The 23252-nt window shown below is 38.0% G+C and overlaps 1 long non-coding RNA gene across 2 annotated transcripts; it reads right to left on the minus strand.

Moving 5' to 3' along the window:
- Positions 1-1678: 1678 nt before the first annotated feature.
- LOC132792580 (uncharacterized) lies at positions 1679-18186 on the minus strand. Of its 2 annotated transcripts, none has more exons than XR_009633076.1 (3): positions 18026-18186; positions 16490-16871; positions 1679-2178 (listed from the first exon to the last, which is right to left on the minus strand). It is a non-coding gene; the product is annotated as an uncharacterized LOC132792580 (long non-coding RNA). The 2 variants fall into 2 exon arrangements; XR_009633044.1 differs by having other exon boundaries at positions 16490-16874.
- Between the last annotated feature and the right edge of the window lie 5066 nt (positions 18187-23252).

The raw sequence follows: 23252 nt of genomic DNA on the forward strand, positions 1-23252 counted from the left end.
AGAAAGCTATCCTGAATTATTTTCCCTTACACCATTGTTTCATTCTATTTCGTTCCTCAAGGAAGTATCACCTAAAATCAAGATATGCTCAAGTCTGACATTTTTCCGTTCTATTCCATTTTGTTTCGGACATAAGTTACACTAAGAAATTCATCGTTAAAAATTCCACAATCAATTCACTTTAGTACACATATCTTAATCATTAGTTACTGACAAGTCAACTTCATCGAATATTTGCAACTCTCCTAAAACTCAATTTATGTGTGGAATTCTCCTGAATTATTTTCCCTTATACCCTTGTTTCATTCCACTACGTTCCACAAGGAAATATCACATAAAATCATGAAAATTCTGTTCACAAACTCACCGCTCATCCTTTTCGTATTTGGGAAAGCTGACATTCTCGAGCAGCACCGAGGATTCACTTTGCGGTTCCGCTGAGATGCCCTGAGCACGTTGCCGCTGAAACGTTTGTCCCGACTTGCGTGTGGCACCCGTTGCACTGTTTGGTCCAGCATTGCTGCTGATTGTCGAGGCGGATGTGGCGCCAGCACTGCGACTGAAGGGGAAGACGCTCTGGAACTTGTCGAGATGGGAACGCAGTTCGGCGATTTCGTTATCCTTGAATTGCAGCGCACGCTGCATCTCCTGTATTTTGAGTTCCTTGGCCTGTATGATCTGTATGAAGCGCTCCTCCTGCGGCGTGGCAGCCACATAAGTATTGTTGCTCATCATCAGCGTGGCATCGACCATGCCCACCGGCGAGGGCGTGGCCGAGCTGCTGCCCGAAATGCGTAATCCCTGCATTTGTTGTGCCAGCGCCAAAGAGTTGGGTGGCTGTGGTGGCAACTGTTGCTGTTGCTGCTGCTGCTGTTGTTGGTACTCCTGCAGCTGATGGTATTGCTGCTGCAGTTGAAGTTGCAGCTTTTGCTGTAGCTGTTGCTGCTGCTGCAGTTGTTGTGGCTGGTGTGTGGTGGGTGAGTGACAGGTGCCAGGTATGGCAACCGGTTGACTAATCGTTGCCTGCACTGGCTGATACAACACCTGCACGGGGCTGCCGGGGGCCGTGTAGACGCCCTGGGTCTGTGCCTGCAGCTGTTGGAGTTGCTGGTAGCGTTGTTGCAACTGCAACTCTTGCTGGTGCAGCAAACTGCGCGGATCCGTGTGCAGCTGCTGCAGTGTACCCGATGGCGGTGTCCCGTAGATCAGCGTGTGCGTCAACACATCCGAGTGACAAGGTGGCGCTGTTTGTGGTATCAATCGCAGACCATCCGCTGTATGCTCCAGTCCAAGCACTCCGATGCTATTGGCTGCTGGCAACGTGACGACGCCACCGCCACCGCCGCTGTTGTTGTTGTTGCTGTTGCTCACGCTGTTGAGGTGTGGGCCAAAGTTGTTGTTATTGTTATTATTATTATTAATGTTATTGTTGTTGTTGACGATGTTCACCAGACCCAGGTCGGGCTGAAACTGATAGTTGGCGTTCGGCTCCTGCTGCATGCTGATCGCTTTTCGCAGAATCAACGGAGACGAATACAAATTCGGAAACCGATTCGAATTCCGATTCGGATTCGGACTCGTGCGCAGTCGATCTTCGGCGCTGCTGTGACGCCGATACCGACACAATAAAGCAACAGCAATGGGTGGAAGAGGAACGTGGGGCAATGGCTGGGAATATGTTTGTAATTCTATTGCTTCTGCTTGAGGTTGGGGGTGCTGCTTTACTCTCTCCCTCTCCCTCTCGTTCTCCTTCTCTTTTGATTCCGATTCCGATTCCAATTGCGAGTCTAGCTCTCTCCTTTTCGTTATGTGCTATGTCTGGCGGTTTGGCGTCAGTGTCGTCGCGATCTCGTCTGATTATCGCTGGCTGCAGCTTTTGATATTCGGCATAGACTGTAACGGGTGTTGTTGATGGTGTGCTGCTGCTGCTGGCTGTGGGTGCATCTGTGGTTGCTGTGGTTCCTGTCTCTGCTGCTACTACTGCTGCGAAAGTGTTGCTGCTCAGCTCATTTGAGGTGCTCAGATAGTGACTGTGACTATTGCTGTTGCTGCTGCTGTTGTTGTTGTTGGCTGGTCGCTTGGTCGCGAAACACAGCCTATCAAAGCAAAAACGCATCTAGGCGGCTTTCCAATAGAACCGCCGCCACGTGGAATTCACTCAGTTGCTTAAACGCAGCCCTGCAATGAGTCGAAAAAAAGGGAGTGTATTGATTAGAGTTTCAGCTTTTAAAAGGAAGGGTATTGGATAGTAAAAGCTTTCTTTCAATTATTCAAAGAAAGGGCATTACTTAACAAGTTCTTTACCTACAGGTTTGAATAGAAAAGGTTTCAGTTATCAAGTGCCTTAGCTTAAAAGAAACTGTATTACTTATCAAGAAATTTTATTTCGGATTGGAAAAGAAAGATACTTTAGCAAGCTATCTAGCATACCTGAGTATTAAAAGGAGAAGGCAATACAAAACCAATTATTTTTGCTTTAACTTTAAGTGGAAAGATTGTGATAAAGACACATTTTATTTGGGAGTTTAGTAGCAAGAAAAGAGCATCGCTTAGCAAGGACGTTAGCTTCAGGTTTGAACAAGTAAGAAAGCTACAGTCGAGTGTGCTCGAATGTGAGATACCCGCTACCCATTTTGAATAAAATTACGCTTGTTATTCGCCTTTGTTGATTTGCGGGGGCGGAAGTAGGCGTGGCAAACATTTGAAACAAACTTGATCTGCGTGCAAACATAACAAATGATGTTGAAAAAAAAATATAGCTCTATCTCTTTAATCTCTGAGATCTAGGTGTTTATACGGACAGACGGACAGACAGACGGACATGGCTAGATCGTCTCGCTTTTAACGCTGATCAAGAGATTTTACTTAAAAAAGAACTGTATTGATTGGCAAGTGTTTTCACTTGACATTTTAATATTAAACTGATTCTTTAGCCAATAATTTTCATTTTCATTTAAAAAATGGAAAGGGTATAGCTTGGGTTCTAATAGAAAGAGCATTGCCTAGCCACTGTTTATGCTTTGAGTTCATCTCTGATTTCAACTTGTTAATTGAGTTGCCTGCGCTGCTCTTCAATTGCTTTCCATTCAATTGACTTGCTGTGCTTCTGCTGCTTTTGCTGCTGTTGACACAAACTGAGCCTGAACCCAACCCAAATTGAAATTCAAATTCGAATTCGTATTCAAGACAATCGCCAACGTTTTGAACATGCTAAATGCCGTCCCACACAAATTAGCAACAGTTGCCAGTTGTCGCCCAACAAAAAGCCAAGTTAGCTTATCACCAGGCGCAGTTTTTTTTAGGCTACCACAACACAGCAAGTGTATTAAAAATCAAATGGTTTATGCTTAATGATACCCTTTAATTGAAAGTGTTAAACATTTCTTAGAAATTGTTATTACAGAGAATTAATCAATGCTAATTATTGGTATTAAAAAGGCATAATCTGTCGATTTTTATTTACAAAAATCAAGTCCACGTTTTTTTAACCTAATTATGTAAACTTTAAAGTATTCCTTTGCTGAAAAAGTATTTAAATTATATTCATCTTTACATTTAAATCTTCATTTAATTGCATAATAATAAAATAAGATAATTAAAGGAAGATTTTAATGGTTTAACTGAATATAATTCAAGTACATTAATCAGTAATTTTTACATTTTAATATTTCAGATTCTAAGAATACTCGTTCAGTAAGGTTTTCTCAAGTGGAATCAGCTACTAAATGAAATATATTTTAATTTAATGTGATGGAATCACACACAATAATTACACCAAAAATCCTCTCAAATATCTTCAACAAGTATAGCACCTTTTCCCTTTCTTTTACAGGGTATACTGTGATATGCAAACATTGCCTAAATGACTTGGTGGCTTTTTGAATGTATCTATTGCCTGAGGCGCCGCTCACCTATTGCCTATTGCCCCGCCTTTTTTTACTCCACGATAACAGTGCGAATTATATTATTTAATTCTTTTTCAATTCGCCTTTTTTTTTTGTGATATCTTGATTCTCGTTTTGCGTATGTTATTTTTGTTAATATGAATATAAAGAGTCCAAATGCCAAGAACGTTGAGGAGAAACTGGCACAGACAACTCTTGACATATTTCTGCTCTTGGGGCTTTTGTTTATTTTGCTGTTGTTTTTGGCTACGTTTAGACAATAATTCAATTCGATTTCAAAATGAAATGAAAAGCTAAAAATACGCCGAAAAAACTAAACACGGCATCTGAGTGTTGGGCTATAAACGTATAAACGATTAGCAATCAGGTTTTGCTATATTTTTTTTTCTTTGCCGAAGAATCCCCGCGAGTGGGCTGCCAATTGAGACAAGTATTGAGAGAGAAGAGAGATGAGCGAATGTTGAAGGGGGCTCGGTTCCTGAGCTGGTTGCCACAACACGCAATTTTGTTATGATCCACAAGTGGCAAACTAAAGATCAATTAGAGCACACCTGCAGTCGAGTTTTAGTCTTCAGCAAACACTGTGAAAAAGTGTTGTATTATTTTAAGTTTTATTCTTGATTTAAATGAGACTTTATGTTGGCAGATGTTTTTTTGTTTCTTTATTTTTTTCATTTTTGCGTGGGTTGTCGAAACATTGAAACTTGCCACTCGACAAGCTGAAGATCAGTTTCGAGCATCGACGTGGTATAAATTATGGCAAAGTTTTTGACTAATAGATTGCAAAAAAAAAACTCACAAGTCATTGCAGCTGATCAGCGATCGCTAAATGACTTGATTTGTGAGCGAGTGTGCTTAAAGTTAATGCGATCTCGTGATCTCTAATGATCCAGCAAATGATCCCTTAGCCAATTGACATAAATACGTATGTGAATGTTAAGCGATGCAAAAGAACGGATCGATCAAGTTTTTTTTATTTTCGCAAAACGATCGTATTAAATGTTAATTAGCATTTTGATGATCGCACATCGGATTAATGGTCAATTTGTATGCCAAGCTTTCGCACACATTTGCACACACAAACACACACACTCCATAAACAATGGCAGAAACAAAACAATGGCAAATGGCATTGGGGACGCCCCGTCCCCCAGATATACGGGCAATTACAGCGCGTAATTGGGCGCAAAAACAACTCCGAAAAGAAACAAAAGCAAAAAAAAAAGAAAAAAAGAAATAAACACAACAGTGTGGCTAAACAACAGTGAAACAATCGACGAGATGGAATAACAAATTAAAACAATTGACACAAACGCGTAGCTATTGCTATTTTATTTATAGAACAATTGACAGACCACTCAAAAATATTGGAAACGTCCGTCCCTCCGACTTCTCAATAAATGCCCAATATGTGCTGCTCGTGACAGAGACAGAGAGAGACAAGAAGAGAGGAGACAAGACAAGAAAGAGAGAGCGACAGTGGCAGTGGCTTTGGGCCACTTAAGCGCAATTACGCGTGCAATTTGTTTTCATCTCGAGCACATAAATAATAAACACGAACGTATACGTAATATTTTAAATGATTTTATGCTTTTATTGTCATTTAAATGATGCGAGAGAGTGCCCAGAGTGTGGCAACTCTGTCTGCCATCGTCGTAGCCATCGAGAAACAGGTTCTTAACTTTAATTAATATTATGAAAACATTTATTAAACCAAAAATAAAAAAACAGCAACACGAATATATATTCATATTCATTCCCCTTCCAAGGCAAGGCGCCTTGGAATGTCAACGCTACCCAATCGAGGGTATTAACATCAATCGATCGTGAGTTCATTCATGCCACTGATAAGACGACACACAAATAAACACACGACACAACAACCAGAACACCACAAAAACACAAAAAAACCATCGTATTCAGTTATATATAGCATTAAGTATACGTTTATATTTTTGGTTGACCTGTGAGAGATCGAGTACAAAGTATGTCGCCGCCATATTTGGCCAGTTTATTGTTGTTGTTGTTGTGTTTGAGGCGTGACGAGATTATCAATGTCTACAAATTGTACAACCTGCTGGGATCGTGATCGCGATCGTCTTAGCGATCGTGTTGCCAGGAAATTTCAAATTTCAATGCAAAAGACATTGATAAGTTTTGCATGTCAGCGCAGATTCGTAGTGATCATCTCAGCTGTTGTTTTAACTGATCTTTCAGTTTGTATTTGCTGCCTAATTAAGTCTAATCTAAATAAACAAATAAGGTGGAAAATTAAACGAACCGAACGCATTTGCTAATGAGTAAGCATTTCGAGATTAAAACGATTGTTTGCGGATGATTCATTAAATGATCAGCCCGTTGTCGAGTGTCGAAGCTAATCGATTTTGACTAGAGGAAACAATCCAAGTATTTGCAAACGAGGAACTGAGCAATTCGCAATCATTTCAGACAGATCACAAAAGATTACACTTAACACACCTGAAGGACTTGGAAGTGGAAGCTTGAATGATTGCGCAATCAATAACAAGGTTTTCTTAAATTCACAATAATAAAATAACAAATTCAATTCTCAAAAAAGGTTCTTTAAACATTTCTGACCATCTTTAGTTTTATAGCTAAACAAAAATCAATGAATTTGAACCAAAATAGAGAAATTAAAAGGAAATTGCATACTAATGAATGGCGCAGAAAACTCTTCCTTTTCTCCGGCCAAATTAAATGTGCAATTAAAAATTGCGTACGCACATTTCCTTAACTGTCGTTAGAGAATTTTCAACTAAACGTTTCGAGCATTCTTTGGAGGAGCCATTATTCGAGTCTGTATATGGCAAACTAATGATCAATTTTGAATTAGCCTAAAATTCAATTGCAATTTCCACAGCTCTGTCTCTTTCTATCTCTCTCTCTCTGTCTGTCTGTTTCAATTGACATGCTTTAGCTTCCTGATGGCAATCATCATCATCAAAATGATGATCGTCATTTGCTAATCAAAAGAGACAGCAAACAAAATGCCACAAGACATCTGAATGCATGCAGCATGCATGATTTGTTCGCCACAACTGCCACAGCTGTCAGTCAACAAGTTGGCGACAAGATAAACACACACACACACACACACACACACATAGAAATACGCCTCGGGGATTGATACACGAATGCGGCATGCCAAAAATGCAGCTCATTCGAATCATTTAAACATAATTAAGCGGTTAGCTCAGCCTACGAATATGTCTCAACTGGAGTACTGATAGAGAGAGATAGTGGGGTAAAGACTTCTCTTTCTCTTTCTCCATCTCCTCGCTCATCGTTCCCTCTCGCTCTCTTCCTCGTTGATTGAATTGAGACATCAATTGAAAGTTATGTCCATACCATAACCGGAGCGTGTAGCTTTGAATCGTGTGCTATACTCAATATAGAATGTTATAATTATAGGTTTCAATAATTGTCAAGAGTCTCCGACTCTTCCTCAATCCAAAGGCATGCGAATACACTCAAATAACTTTATTCACAGCAAATAAGCTGGATTTTTGTTTTTTGTATAAATTGATCGACAGACTTCTTGTTGCTAATTCTGTCAATATCGTATGAAGCGTGCAATTATTCAAGTTTTTTTATGACTTTTGTTTTTATTTCAAAAAGTCTCTGTAATAAAATGTCGTAAATTGTGCGACTTATTGCCAGAATTACCGTTTGACCCCGACTAATTAAGCGCGAATAAAATCCGCGTTGATTTATGTTAAAAAAAATGTTTGTGTGGTTTTCCAATCGTAAGACGGTTGCCAAAAGCGTTTTCTTTTTTTCTGTGATGTCGTTGGTGGGTATTACAAAAATACTCATTAGTCCCGGTGACACGTTCGCTGATCGATCGATTGCAGTGGCCGGCGAAGGCAAACTGATTGCCTGATAACGCTTAAAAGACAGTCTATACTAACTAGTTAGTTTCGTTTGCTGGTTATTCAGTTGGTCGATTCAATTTGATATGCTTTGCTCAATTTGCTGGCGGCTCCTCCCTCCTGCCTGTCTCTCACTTCCCTGCTTTCTATCTATGGCATTTTCATGGCAAAATCGACTCATTGGCAATTGGCATGAAGCGCACGTTCGATCAATTAAAACCTTCGCACAGCGGGACAACAACGGCAAAAGCCGTAGTAAAACAGTTAAAAAATAAATGAAATGAAACACATATACAAAATAGTTGAGAAAAAAAGCGAAAAGCAAAACGAGCGCGGAATTGGATTGGATTCGTTTGGGTTTGAGGCGGTTCAAGGGGTTATTATGACGCTCTCTCTCTCTCTCTCTCTCTCTCTTACTCTGAGTATATCCATCTCTTTCTCATACTTGCGTATGTAAGGTAATGGATGACAATGGAATGCCAAGGCTAGGGTCAGTTAATCAAGTGTAGGAAGTGTCGTTTGAAGATGTCTCTGAGACTAGGTGGAAATGGAAGAGCCAAAAGAAAAGCTAGAATCTTTAGTTCATTTTAATGCGATTCACGAGCAGCCATTTAACTACTAATTACATGATCAGCAGTTTTGCATAGATCATAAAGAAACTAGGGCAAACAGAATCTCCAACAGAATAGCATAAAATTAAAGTACGCCTCTATTAAAGATAACACTTACTTCTATAACGTATTATTTTATTGCATTCCATTGTCAAACACGAAAGATAATGAGTCACATATAAAAAAAAAACATATCTAAACGATAATAGTTGGTATTTTCTGGCAAATAATGTAGGAAAGTATTGTAAAAAGAAAAGAAATTTGGAAAAGGAATAATAAATACCTAAAGTTGTTAAGCTTTAGAAGTATTTTTCCTTCAGATCGAAGAATCTGCAAGATCAAAAAACAAAACAAGTCACAGCTCGAACAAAGAAATTAATATTGATTAAGAAATAAAACGAAATAAATACAACTCGAAACATGAAACTTATGTGAAAGACTTTTCCTAGCGTTAATTTTCATGTGAAACGAGAACTTTGGAGGCAATTAAGACATGCGTCATATAGATACGATGTGTGAGGCATTCATGTTCTATGTTCTACATTTCCGCGCCCTCTCTTCGCAACTGTATCTCTGTGTAAAACTCGCTCTATCTCTACCAAATCGAGCAATATCAACTTTCCTTTATGAATAGCGTTTGTTAACACGCGTTAAACTCATTTCATTTGTTTATAGTTATGCACACACACACACAGACAGTCATTTGGTATTTCCGTCATAAGCATTAGACATTAAACAGCCCATCAAAATGTCATCAAAGCTGCATGTAGAGCACTTTCCCGTCAGCATTTATCATTTTATATCGCAGGCAGGAAACAGAACCAGAAACTACTGAAAAACTACTGCAGTGATCGCGACTTCGATCCAAAAAAAAGTGGATATGCGTTGGCCACACAAGACGCGTGTCTAATGATTTTTGATTATGAATCGAATGCAGTCGACAGCTCGACAGTTGGGACAGCTGTGGCGGCATCTGTCGGCCGGTGGCCGTAGCTGTCAACAAGGAGACATGCGCGATGTGTCCAACGGTAGCCGGATTCGCATTTCAATTAAAAAATAAAACACTAATTTGGTCATCACACACACACAGTTGAGTTGAGCGGAAAATTGCACGCCTGGGAGAGACTGTAGACTGGAAACTGGAAGTTTCCTGCAGCCTGGTTATGGGCATTACCTTTGCGAAGATGGCGACTCCAAGAGACTTGCACTTGGACTTGGCCAAAAACAATTTGCACACAACACACTTAATGAACAACAAACAACATGAACAGCGTTGACAACGGTGACGACAGCGCGTAATTAGTTAGTGCGTATATCGAAGCGTTTAACCGTTATGAAATTAATTGAGACAACGCCAGAAGATCATCAGAATGCTGATGATGGACTCGACTCGAATTTGTGCGCGCCAAGAATTCTTCTTGATTCCAAAAAAAACGTTCAATTTTAGCGACGTTTTCGGTTTTAATGTTTTGTCTTTATGTGTGAACCGCATCGAATGAGCGACGCTCGAGAACTGAGAGAGAGAGAGTTGAATAACAGCGAACGAACGTAGTAGAGTCGCCACAGCCTATCGATAGTAGTTGACTTCGATGCCAGCGACGTCGCAGTCGCAGTCGCAGTCGCAGTCGACGTCGACGCTGTTGTTATCGAAGTGAACCCCCAGAAGCGCTCTGCCGTCGACGTCGCCATCATCGTTCCCGTTGCTGCTGTTGTTGTTGTTGTTGTTCGTATGTCGTTTAAATTAAAACTCGGAATTTGGCTGAAACCAGTTGATTGCACGCACACACTCACATACACACACACACACACGCACGATCGCAGCAAATACACAGACAGTTGTGACTTGTTGACGCCTTTGCGTCTTTGCTGTGATTCGTGCGTTGGGTTCGATTCGTTTTAATAGAATGGTTGCAACAACAATAACAACAACAACAACAACAGCAGCAACTGCGATCTAATTGCTCGCTTGCATGCTACAACAACAACCACATTGAAACAAGTATGGCAGTCTAAGTCAGTTTATGTGCTCAACTCAACTGACTTCTCGATACCCGATCCGTGCCCTGCAGCATCTAAACAATTAACGACACATTCGATAACATCGAAATCTTATTTATGTAGGCTGCTCTGCTCTCAGCTCCTAACGGAATGTTTATTACTCCGTCGAACACCCTAACTGTAATATAATTGGCACTTCAATAGCGTTTATCATGTTCAAATTAATATACTCGCGTGTCGATGGAACTTTTTATAGAGATTTATAGAGAGATCGAGTGAATTACTTAAATTCTAACTGATCATAAGGAATTTCTGAAGAAGAATTTATCGTCACATTTTGAAATAAATAAAGAATATAAAAAAAAAAACATTTTTAAATTTCTATTTATATATTTCTTTGTTACAAACTTTTATCAAGTGCTGATAGAATATTTCAAATTTATCGAACAATTGAGTAAGCTTGTTAGGTGATTATAAAGAATTTGTGCTGTTATTTTTTTAATTTCTTGCTAAATTCTTATGCCGATAGAATATTTAAGTTTTATCGATAAATCGATAATTAATACTTTGAAAAATATTTATTTTTATTATTCCTTGATCACTTGGAAAATTCTTGTGTTGATTCAGTAAACTTTTAAAGCATACTTTTGGGTTTCAATAAACTTTCCATCTATTTATATCTTCTTTTAATTCATATTCAGTATAAATAAGAAAATTACTTTATTATTAATAATTAAATATCATATTTTTTGTTAAATTTGAATATTACGAAATAAATATATTCGTATAAACATTATCGCACAAAAGTTTAGTCAAATGAATAACACAAAAACTATGAAATACCAAAAAAAAAACTCCTAAGGCATATAAAAAAAACCTCTTCCCTACTTTAAAAGCCTTGCATACCCTCTGAAACGTTTCGCCGGACGGGTATACACTTCCAGGCCCGTCAACCTGCTTTGGAGATTTCCTACTCGATGCATATTTATGAGTCGCTTGGGGATCAGAGCATTTCGCTTGACATGCCCGTAATTTAGAGGATGTGAGGCAAATATCTTAATTGTGTGTACGCGTAGAACGCGCTCCCAAGAGGGGAACTTGGGAGCACTCTCTAATCGGGGAAAAGTCGGTTAGAGTGTGGAATTTTAAAGCACTCTACTGGGCGTATACTTGATTATTATCGCAAAACTTCATTAGAAATAATCGCATATATGCACCATATATTATACAATTATCACTAATAGTTATATTTTAAGTGACTTTTTTTTATTATTACTTTCTAAACATGACTTGCTCGCTTTATTCCCCAAACAGATCACGCATACGCAATGTTAGCCATTAAAGCGTTTCCTATAATTTAACTGGAAGTTAATTCAACTTCAGTTTACTTCAATTTTTGCCTCTTGAATGTCGCTGGCAACATTTTCGATTGCATTCTCAATAAATTCGTCGACTGATTTATTATCGTCACGCCCATAAATCATATCAATGGCTCTACTATATTTTGATATATACACGCGCTAATAGTATATATACTAAATTTGGTCTTGTCGACGCTTTCTGTGTGGAGTGTAGCTCATGTGAATTTCGTCACAGCCAATTGTCGCCGAGTGTCGATTCTTTTTCGCTTTGCCTTTTTGAATTTTTGCTTCACTTTGCTGCTCTGCGATTGCTTGACTTTATTTTCGTTTTGTGCCATAATTACAAAAGCTTGTTTTTTGCGCATGGCATTTAGGAAAAGTGATTTATTTATTATAAACAATATTACCGCGCATGTAAACAAAGCAAGTTACTGAAAATCCAAGCAATTGCCAAAAGCGAGGTGTGTTCGCAAAGTGATCAAATTGAGTTGGAATGCTACAAACAATTGTTCGCTAAATTCCTTGTTGGAAAATGATTCATTGGGTGCGTTTTTTATAGGTAAATTATCCGAAAACAAATGGAATATCATATTTTTCTTATTGAATTCTTTTGTTCAAAGAAATTTATATTATATTCTTAGTTTACTGAGCATTGTTTTTGAGTATTTTAAATTTCACAATTATTTTGTGCACTGCATTTTTCTGTTGTGTCTATATACACAAAATTGTATTTAAAAATTGATTGTTGGTTTCCGAAATATTATTTTGAGTAAAATCTTACAATTCTTGTGTAAGCTACATTTGAAATTTCCTTTTATATCCACAATTGTATTAATATGACATTTATTCTTCTTAAGTAATTAATATTAAAATATAAAAATTAATTGTTGGTTTCCCAATATATTATTTCTGAATATAAGTAAAATCTTACAATTCTTTTGTAAACTACATTTGAAATTTCTTTTTATATCCACAATTATATTAATATGATATTTATTCTTTCTTAAGTAATTATTATTTATTTGACCATAAAATCAAACACGTTCATCTTAATAAACTGTATTTTTGGGGCAGCCCTCGCACTTAGACTTTATCAACCAATACTGTGGCCGCTGCCTTAGGACGTGATTCCAATAAATACATCAAAAAGTTTTATTTATTTACACATTTTTTCATTTGCAAATCGGTGTACACGCAAAGCTTTTCGAGTATTACGGGTCTCAGAACCCAGAAGACCCAAACACTTGATCGGCCACTGAGCCCAAGTTGAGGTTAGGTTAGGTTCGGTGCATTTTGGGGTTGGGTAGATGATCGTACAGTGTTTGGTCGGAAAGATACGACTCCGATAATATTCGATATTATTGTTACTGTCATTGTTACTGTTGTTTTTGTCTGTTTACATTTGACGGCATTGGCGACATTGATAAGCCGCTGCGAGCTTGTAACTGCGAGCGAGTTTATGTAATTATACTATGTACTAGACGATATACATACATACATACATATTTTATTTAATTGACGTAATCGAAAGGTTATTTGGGCGGCAACGATAACTACAACAAAACATCACGGCATGTTGTTATTTGTTGTTGCTATTGTTATTGTTATTATCATTATTATTATTATTGTTGTATGTGCATTCGGAAATAGCCTGGCTATAAATTGAGATAACAATATAGGAAGAGAACCGGATGGAAATACATATATAGGAAGTGCTAAGGAATAAACCCAAAAATTATAGGTGTAGAAAAATATGTATCTAAAAAAATTTGTATATAAATAAATTGCATGCTGAGATTTTTTCTAAATTTTCCATCATCGCGTTGGTAAATTTTTCCGTAATACATTTTGAGAGCTTTCGCCCCATCAATTTTCCGTTAACATTGCTGAATATCGATACAAAAGCTTTTATTTGTCAGCACCGATAGCGAGAGCTTTCGACCACTCACAAGCTTATTCCGCAAAAGCTTCGCGACCGAGGCACGTTGTCGAGTGCCAAAGCAAATACAAAAAAAAGAGCGCACACAACTTTTGTAAACATCGGCAAATCTTGAGTGTCTTATAAACCAAAACAATGTCTGATTAATTAAACAGTTTAAGGCAGAAAATTTCATAAAATCTTAAATTCTGCTTGGAGTATAGATCATTTAAAGAGTTCCAAACAAGAGAAGCAAAAAATAAAGAATGTTTCGCTGGCATTAATAACAACAGCTGTTTCTATGCAAAAAAAAGAGCTTTAGCACTCTCTTTGCAAAGGGTTCTCTTAAATATTGAGGTGGCTCTCTTTGTATTTGTGCCCAGAAACGCATTGCTGTCAAGATCTGGCCACATTCCACAGCGCTGCAAGGTTTGACATTTTGTTTACTACAATCGATTCGTTCACTCTTTCTCTCTCTCTCGCTTTTTCTCTCTTTGCCGTGTCACAGTTGAAGCAGAATTTGAAAGGCGACCTGCAAGCGGAGAACGTAAACAAGGCAGCGACGCCAACTGCGAGATTGTAAGAAAAAATTCGCTATTTCGGCATGAATTTGATATGCCGCTTATACAAGCGCAACGAAATTCAGAGGGAAGTTGAAGTACCAATAAGAGGGGCACGTCTCCAATTGGCCAAAAAGCCCACACATCTAACCATAAAACGCTTAGCATTCGACTCGTCTTCAGGGTCTTCAATAACTGGAAACCTGCTCGCGTTCAGTTCAATAGTCTCGCAGAGAATATTCATTATCTCGATTTTGATTTCGATATGGCTCATGACTATATTCGGGCCAAAGTCTTGGCCGACAACGAGTTACGTCTCTAATTATAATATTTAGATTAGTGTCGTAATTTGTTATTGAATCAAATTGTTAAAGCTTTTAATATTTTTATGTTCCATTCGGTAGTCGGGGGATTTGCGAGCAATTCGCTTATCTTCCCCTTATGCAAATGTTTAAATATAGCTGTGCGAAACTGACAGTAAAGATAGTCGACTGTGAGATACCTAATGTATTTTCATGTAAAAATGTCTTTACAAATTTTTAGGTAAGAATTGTTTTCAATAAATCATAAATTTTAATCAAGAAAATTTAATTAAAAATATAATAAAAGGTATCTGTGATAAATATTCTTTTTCGAATAGAAATAGGTTGACTTCCCTATGTAATCTGTATCTAATAAGAGTTTATGTGAAAACAAAATTCACGTTAAGCCAAGACTCATTATTATTATACCGTTTTTTTTTTAATTTAATATGTGTTTAAATGGTAGAAAACAATATTATTTATTTATTATTAAATTATTATCTAGAAAAGTTCATTAAAAATATAATAAAAATGTATTTGTGATAAATATTCTTTTCTGAATAGAAATAAATTGACTTGCCTATGAAATCTGTATCTAATTATGCTGAATGTATGTGAAAAGTATGTGAAAACAAAATTCACGTTAAGCCAAGACTCATTAATATTATACCGGTTTTTTTAAATTTAATATGTGTTTAAATGATATAAAACCAAATTATTTTTACTTGTTATATCTTTCCGGTATTCAAAAATAATTTTGTATTATTAATTATTCCATTACTCATCATTATTTATAAAGCGTCGAAAATTGTATTACTATATATGAATAAATCTTCATGATCTATTTGAATATTTCTAACAAATTTACATTTACAATAATGTAATCTACAACAAAAAATTACTATACCCAACATTGACCGTGCCTATAACTAAAGAGTATGCAAATTACTAATATCACATGATAATGCATAAATTTGAAATGCTATATCGAAACTGAAGGACAGGCAACGTTAAAATGTTTAAGCCGCATGAAAATCGGCTTAGTTTCGACCAAGTTGACAATTTCATAACTGAAGATAATCTTTTATTAGAAGAGAGTCGAGAAATTTCCAAGATTCCAAGAAAGACATTTCCAGACATTGCATTTCCTCATGACTTTCGTGTCAATCAGCTTCTTGTCAGCTTCCTCGCTCCATCTCATTCTCTCTTCTCTCTTTGTGTGTGTTTGCATTCTTGTTATTCAATTGGTAGAAAGCATTCGATAGTTGCCTGCTCTTGCTCTTCCTCTTCCTCTTCCACTCTACTAGTTAAAAAAGCTGCGCAGTTGTAAAACGACGCGTCGCAAAATACTCGAATTATTTTATGGTACAAATTGTCAGCTATACAAATGTATTTTATTTTATTTTTTCCGCAGTTGTTGTGTGCTCGCTGCTTTGGCCGTTTTGTTTGCTAAACTTTATGACGAAAATCTAAAAAATAAATGGCAAACAACAAGAAAGGCAGCAGCAACAACAATAACAAGAACAACAAAGCGTTGCCTTTGTACGTGAAGTATGATAGCAAAGCAAATAAATATGCAAGTAATGCAATAGCAACAACAAATCAAACTACAAACTGCAAACTACAAATGACAAAAGTACAAGACAACAGCAAGGGCTCAAGTTGAGTTGTTCGCTGAGCTTTGAGGCTGAGCTTCTTCATTGATTATTCAATGCAGGCACAAGGGCGCACACTCACACACACACTTATACAGCTACAAAGCAAAGGCTTAAGGGCGCTCAAAATGGCGATAGCCTTGTCAACTTTCCACTCGATTGTGCAATCACAAATCGTAGGCGTAGTCCATAAATAAAATTGTATACAAATGTACTTCATTGTATATCAGTGTGTAAAGCAAATTAATCATGCAGCAGTAAACAATAATTGCATATTAATACTCACATTATGACAAGCTTGTTGAAAATCCAAAAGAAACTGAACAGTATGTTGTTCTCTCTCACTCTCTCACAGCGCTCTTCTTTTCACTGCGCAGCCGGCTTTTAAAGAAAGCTCGTGTTGTTGTTTTTGTTGCCTGCCACTTGTTGCTTTATATTTTATTGTTGTTGTCTGTTCTTGTTCTCCACAGGAAACACAAAATTAAGGCACACACATGCAGGCGACGCCGCGACGCCGACGTCAACGTTAACGCCGCTGCACTTGGAACTTTGTCACAATGGCCTCTCTTCTTCTTCTGCTTCTTATATTAACTTGCAGTTTGCTGTGTGAGAGTCTGTCTCTGTGTGCGAGTATTAAATTAAAAGCTTAAGCAACTTAATGCAAGGCGCTGCTGTAAGTAAAAAGAGAGAGCAGCAACAAGTTGTGTGGTAAACAAGTGTTCTACAACAACACAGTAAAGCAAAGCACGCCTTAGTCGCTCAGACTCTCTCTGTTCACATGCGCTCTCTTAGGTATTTCTGTTTTTGTTATCACCTGAGCGTGCCAAGTGCTTGCTGTGCTCTCTCACTAAATCACATTCTCTCTCTCTGTGTCTCCCTCTTTCGCTCTTTGGCATAGTTGGTCTGTCTGCATTCGTTTGCTCTGTTGTTGTTGCTGTTTCGGCTTCTGCTGCGGTCGCGCCGCTGCCAGCGTAGCGTAGTTAACTTGACAGGCAACAACAGCAACAATATTGTTGCTAAAAATAGAAGCGCGCGGGCAGCACAAATAACAAAAACGAGAGACTGAAAACGAAGCGAGCTGCGCACCACAAATTGGAAGCAACAGAAGCAGCAGAAAAAAAATAATGTGTGTGGCAAACACAGAAAACTACAAAACAACAAGAACTGCCAGAACTACAATAACAACAAAGCTGCGATGAAGAAGAAGCAGCAGAAAAAAGCAGCTGTGGAGCTGATGAAGCTGAAATGGAAAAACTTTTGCAAAGAAAATGCGACGCAATGTTTTTTCTTGATACACTTAGAGCAGCTGCGTGGGCCGCACTTTTAATGTATGTAAGTGCAAGCGAGTGAGCAATATTCAAAGTGTAGTTGAAGCTTTGATTGATGTCGAGGAGCAGCTTTTGATTTTCATTTCAAATGCTTCAAATTATGCAAAAGCAACCGTCGCATGCGTCATGTGTAGAGAGAGAGAGGGAGAGAGACAGTATGAGAGAGCGAGCAAGAGAGGGACAGAGAGAAGACGCGTCGAAAAGAAAATACAAATTGATGGCGATTTTTAACACGAATAAATGCAACTGCAATTGCAACTTTGAATTTATTAATTTTCCGTCATAAATTAAACAACGTGCTTTATTGTTGTTGTTGTTCAACAACTAACTAAAATGTCAAATGAGCGTGCTCTCTCTCTTTCGCTCTCACGCGTTTGACAAGTGCATTTTAGTGATTTATTTTCGTTTTTAATTGCCACAATTTAACATATTAACGTTATGTTTTGTTTATGTTAAATAATTGCACATATGGAATTAAGTAGTTTTGTTATTACGTTTATTTGACACGATTTGCGCTAGATCGTTCGACTAAACGCAGTAATAATAGCAACAACAACGACGTCGACGACGAACACACGACGACAACGATGACGACGACAACGGCGACGCTGCGTCCGTTTTAGCTATAAATTTAACGAGGCGAACGCTGCGAAAGCGAGACACAAACTGAGCGCATAGCGCAGCGCATTAAAGTCGCTTGGGCAAAAAACCAAAAGCAGCGCGCTACAAGCAAAGAGTGAAAAGCACTCTCTTACACGTAGCGCAATGTGGAGTGCAAGTTAAATACAATTGATGTAAGTAACGTATGTTAAATTTGCAGAACCTATTTTTGCATGAAGTTATATATCAAAACAAGACAAGTTTAGCTTTGATTGTGATTAAGAGAAACTAGGCGCGCCTGTTAAGAGAGTGATTGCTGTTTGCAAGAGAGTTTGAGCAAGTAACTGCGACAGGTAGTTGTCGTGTTGTGTGGAACTTAGTCAGCTGGGCGGGAGTTTTTTAGATTGAAATCAAGTGGAACGAAATAATTTTTGATGTTTTAATGCAACTCACTCGAGCGTCTACCAGCAGCGTTGTTTAGTTAGACCAATTAAATTAATCTAACACATACACGCACACAAACATATGTAAATGGGTCAAGTTCATATTTAGCACAGTGAGCGAACAACTGTTGGAGCTAAATTAAACTACAAATATCCAGAAAATATCTAAATATACCCGATTTCAATTATAGATAACCAGCTGCAAACAGATTTAGTGAGTAAAGAATTTTAATTAAACGTCTGCGTCTTGTTAAGTTAAACAGCTCTATTACTATATTAAACGCTTGTGACGCTATCAAAACAGTTGATTTATTTAATTACTCAAATAATATTTAAGTTAGTTAAGATAGTTGTGACAGCTGCTACAAATTAAGCTGAACTTTTTTTTAAACGAATATCATTTGTGAGCAGCGAATGCACAAACCAAATCGGACAAGCTTTTGTGGTGCGAGCCATCGCTGCAATTGGGGTTGCAAGCTGTGCTAAAAAGTACCTAAGCGAAGAAAATGCCCCGTTGGAAAGTGTGCACTGACAGTAGCTGAGTGCCTTGCAATTTCCCTTTTCTGTTGGTTAGCTGCTGCTCTTTCGCACTTATGCAGCCAGCACAGGAGTGCGAGCGAGCTGCCGCGCTACAGCCATTTTCTGCACATAAATAGGGGAGGAGTCCAGCACACTGGTGAGGGAATTTTTAAAAGTGGGATATTGAAGGGGGTAATTTGAATAGCAGTTGGTATACGAAATAGATAAATACATAAAAAATAAATAATAAAGAGAACACTTGCAAATAACTTATAAATTTAATATTTTAATTAAAACACATATTATGGGTATACAAATACTTTACTTTACTTCCTTGGCAAGATCTTCCTTGTACATAATTCCCAGTGTGATGCTGGCATTTCCTCATATTCAACAGCTCCCCTGGCAAGAAGGCGGTCCAAGGCAGCCACCCACTGTGCTGCCGTCGTTACCGACGCTGCTGCTGCTGCTCTGCTCTGCTTTGCTTGCTGCTGCTGTCGCCGTCGCTCTCGGCAAACTGTAAGTTATCGTCGTACAGGGGAGATGAAGAAGTGAAGGGATGGAGGTGAGGAGGCAAGCAGGCGAGCAGGCGACGGCAGCAAAAGTTGATTAGATGGATTTCGTTTGGTTTTTGTGTTTTTAATCACACACCAATTTCATTTATTAAATCTTCGCATCAGCATTTCATTTTTCGTATTTTCTCCTGCTTCCGTTTGTTTGCTTTGCTGCTTTGCAGTTCGTTTTTGTTGTTCTCATTCTCGTTCTCTTTCTCATTGTTGTTGTTGTTGCCTTTGCTTTAGCTGCTGTTGCTCTTCCGACGGCTTTTGGCTGTGCTACGATTTTTGTTGTTGTTGTTTCTTTTGCTGCTTCTGCTTCTGCTGGCAGCTTTGGTTTTCTCTTTCTCTTTTTCGCACGCTTTTGTTTATTGTTTTTCTGTTTGTGCAACTTTTTCGCCTCTGTGTGTGTGTGTGTGAGTGTGCGTGTGTTTTTTTGTATTCCTTTGCACTCACTCATTGTCACGAGCAATTTACGCTGCCTGCCACGCCCCCGCCCTTTTATCATTCCCTCTCCATCCGTTTCTCTGTTGCTGTGTGCAACTTTTTACAAAATGAAATTGTTTTCGTATTAACAATTTCATTAAAATTAAATTACTTTTATTACTACGACTCTGATGCGATGCCGGCTGAGCTTTTGCTGCTGTCTCTTTCACTCCTGTTGTTCTTGTTCTTGTTGTTATTGTTGTGCTCTTCTATGCGCCATTTAATTTGCTTGCGAAGCGGATTCCCGCACTTCCCTCTCTCCCCCTTCCCTGTTCGGAGCTGCTTCAACAAAAAGCTTTCAGTGCAAAACTCTGGCGTCTGTTTTCTTTAGCTGTCAAACAAATTAATTGCGCTTTTAATTGATTTTGTGGGCCAAATGAACGAAATGAAATTAACAAGCGAAACAGAGATAGTAATCAGAAAGAGCGAAACAGAAATACTCGTAGATCAAGCGTTTCGATTCGGTATTGGAATTGTTTGTATGTAGATCACAGACTGGAATATTCGTGGAACAGAAAAGATGATTAAGCTTGAATTAAGTGTAAAGCTTTATTCAATATATACTTATATTCGATTCTCTTGATATGATTGAAATTACACATATTAAAAAATTTTAAATAATTTTTAAATTTATTGAAGTAAATTTTAGAATAATTGTAAATATATTCCTTATATTAGTAGTTGAGATATCTTAAAAACAATAAAATTTCAGTATATTTATTTATGCATATATTTATGTCTCTATATACATACATTGTATATATTTTTATTATCTCTGTGAGAAAATGTAATTTTCTTTTAATACTTAAGAAGTTGTCATTTTAAGTAGTAATAAGTTATTTATAACAAGTTTTTTATATTTAAATAATCTTTAGTTAACTAAGTCAATTATTGAAAAAAAATAAACTGTTATACTGCTATAACTGTTATACTACATGACAACTTTAATTGTATTTTTCAAATTAGTTAAAATTAATTGAACCAATAAGCAATTTTTTTCAATTATTGAAAAAAACTGTTATAACTGTTATACTACATGAGAACTTTAATTGTATTTTTGAAATTAGTTAAAATTAATTGAATCAATAAGCAATAAAAAGAAATTCTCCCACATGGTTTTATTTTATATTTTTTCAAGAATTGCCAACATTTCATTTCAATTAAAAGATTAATGATTATTAAGCAATTTATTTTAAATTGATACGAAATTTCTTCAGCTTGCAAATGCAAATGTAAATTATTTTCTTTGAATATGAAATTTTAAAGAATTCCGATTAAAATTTTATGGAAAGACAATTCGACAACGCTTTGTTATTATTATTATGCATTTTTATTTATTCTAGTGTCCAAAACTAAATTTATTATAATGAAGAGAAGTATTTCGAAGTATGTATTATATTTACATATGTTTAAGGAAAGTAAATAAATATTACTTGCATTCCATAAACTCGTATTGAAAACGGAATCGAGTATTTTTGAGCTACCATAAATTTCATTGGCCTATTAAACACGGCAATTTATAACTTGATGTTCTGAAATAAACACAAAAGTACATCAAGTTGCCAATACAGACATTTCTTTTTGAAATGCCTTACTCCCTTCTCTGTTCTCTACTCCTCTGACTTTATTCGCTTTATCCTTTAGCTCTTTATCGTAATTCTGTTTAGTCATTTATTTTATTATGCGTTTTATACGTCGGCCATTCGCTTGGAAAAAAATGGCGGCTCAGCAACTAAGTGCCTCGAATAGACAGAGATGGAGAACGAGTGTGCGAGAGAGAGGGAGGGAGATAGAGATAGAGGTGAGGAAAGAGAGGCAGCGAGCTCTCAACAAAATTATGCGTTTGGCCATAAAAAAAGGGCAAGTGGCCAACGACACGGGCTATGGAAATGGACCACGTAGTGCTGACAGCACAGGAGCGGAGAAGGGGAGGGGTAGGGGAGCAGTCAATAGCGGCGTTACGCCTCATCATTGCAGCCGCCCAAAAACAATTTGATGGCGCCAATAAATTTATTTTCATGCCTCGAATTCCAGCGAAATGTCGCGTCATAAATAAAGTCAAGTTCTCTCTCTTCTTCTCTTCGCCCGCCCCTCCCCTCCTCTGCTCGGTGGGCGGGGCAGGCCTAATGACAGGCTGAGACGCAGTGAGGAGGCAGCTCAATAAAAGTGACTGCTGAGTGGCAACCGCAATGTAATTTGGCTCAACTTGGCTAAAAGAAGTTAATAACATTTTGCGCAAAGTGTGTGGAGAGTGGAGAGAGGGGAGGGAGCGGGAAGTGGGGGAGAGATGAGGGGCAAAAGCTCTTGGTCTCAGGCAGGCTATTCATTTCGAGTTGCGCCATTTTGGCTTGGGCAAAATTTATAACCGTAATTGAGAAGCCTGCGCTGAAAGGAGAAGCGAGAGACAGAGACGGGGATGGAGACGGAGTTGGCAGCCCTGGAACACAGAGTGGCCAGGGCCGCACGTAAAATGCATTAACTGCCAGCGAGTTGCTTCAGCCTCTTGGCCAACTCTTCTTGGCCAAGGCACTCGCAATTTGGTTTTCGAAAAATAAGCAATTTGTAAATTGAAAATGGTCGTTGGGGGGGCGTGTGTTGCAGCCAGGGTTAGACAGCTAGCTGGCTGGCTGGTCAATGGGCGATGGGCGGTGGGCGTGTGCAGTCACGTGTAGCTCTCCTCGGCGTCCTTCTGCTCCTCCTTTTCCTCCTCCTCTGACTGCGACACGAAACGCGGAAGCACGAAATTAATTATTTGCCATTAAGGCTAAGTAGATGATATAAAAAGTGGCAGCAAAGCTTGCTAGCCAGCTGAGGGGAGGAGGGGGAGGGAGAGACCGCTCTCCGCAGGCAATTTAGACAGTCAAGTGCCCATATAAATTACATAAATTTCACCCAGAGAGTGCAGAGTGGAAATGGAGAATGGCGAGAATTGTGAAGAGCAACCAAACATTGAGTGCCTTTGGGGCGCGTTTCTCCTTTTTCCTTTTCTATCTTCGTCGCTCTTTTCTTTCACCTATTGCTAGCGAATTTCATTCACATTTTGCACTTAATAAACACTACAAGTCGTATACGTAATATTAGTGTTGTCTCACTTTTCTAGATTATAATAACTAAATAGT

This window comes from Drosophila nasuta, chromosome 2L (assembly GCF_023558535.2).
Source record: "Drosophila nasuta strain 15112-1781.00 chromosome 2L, ASM2355853v1, whole genome shotgun sequence".
In the NCBI taxonomy this organism is placed as follows: Eukaryota; Metazoa; Arthropoda; class Insecta; order Diptera; family Drosophilidae; genus Drosophila; species Drosophila nasuta.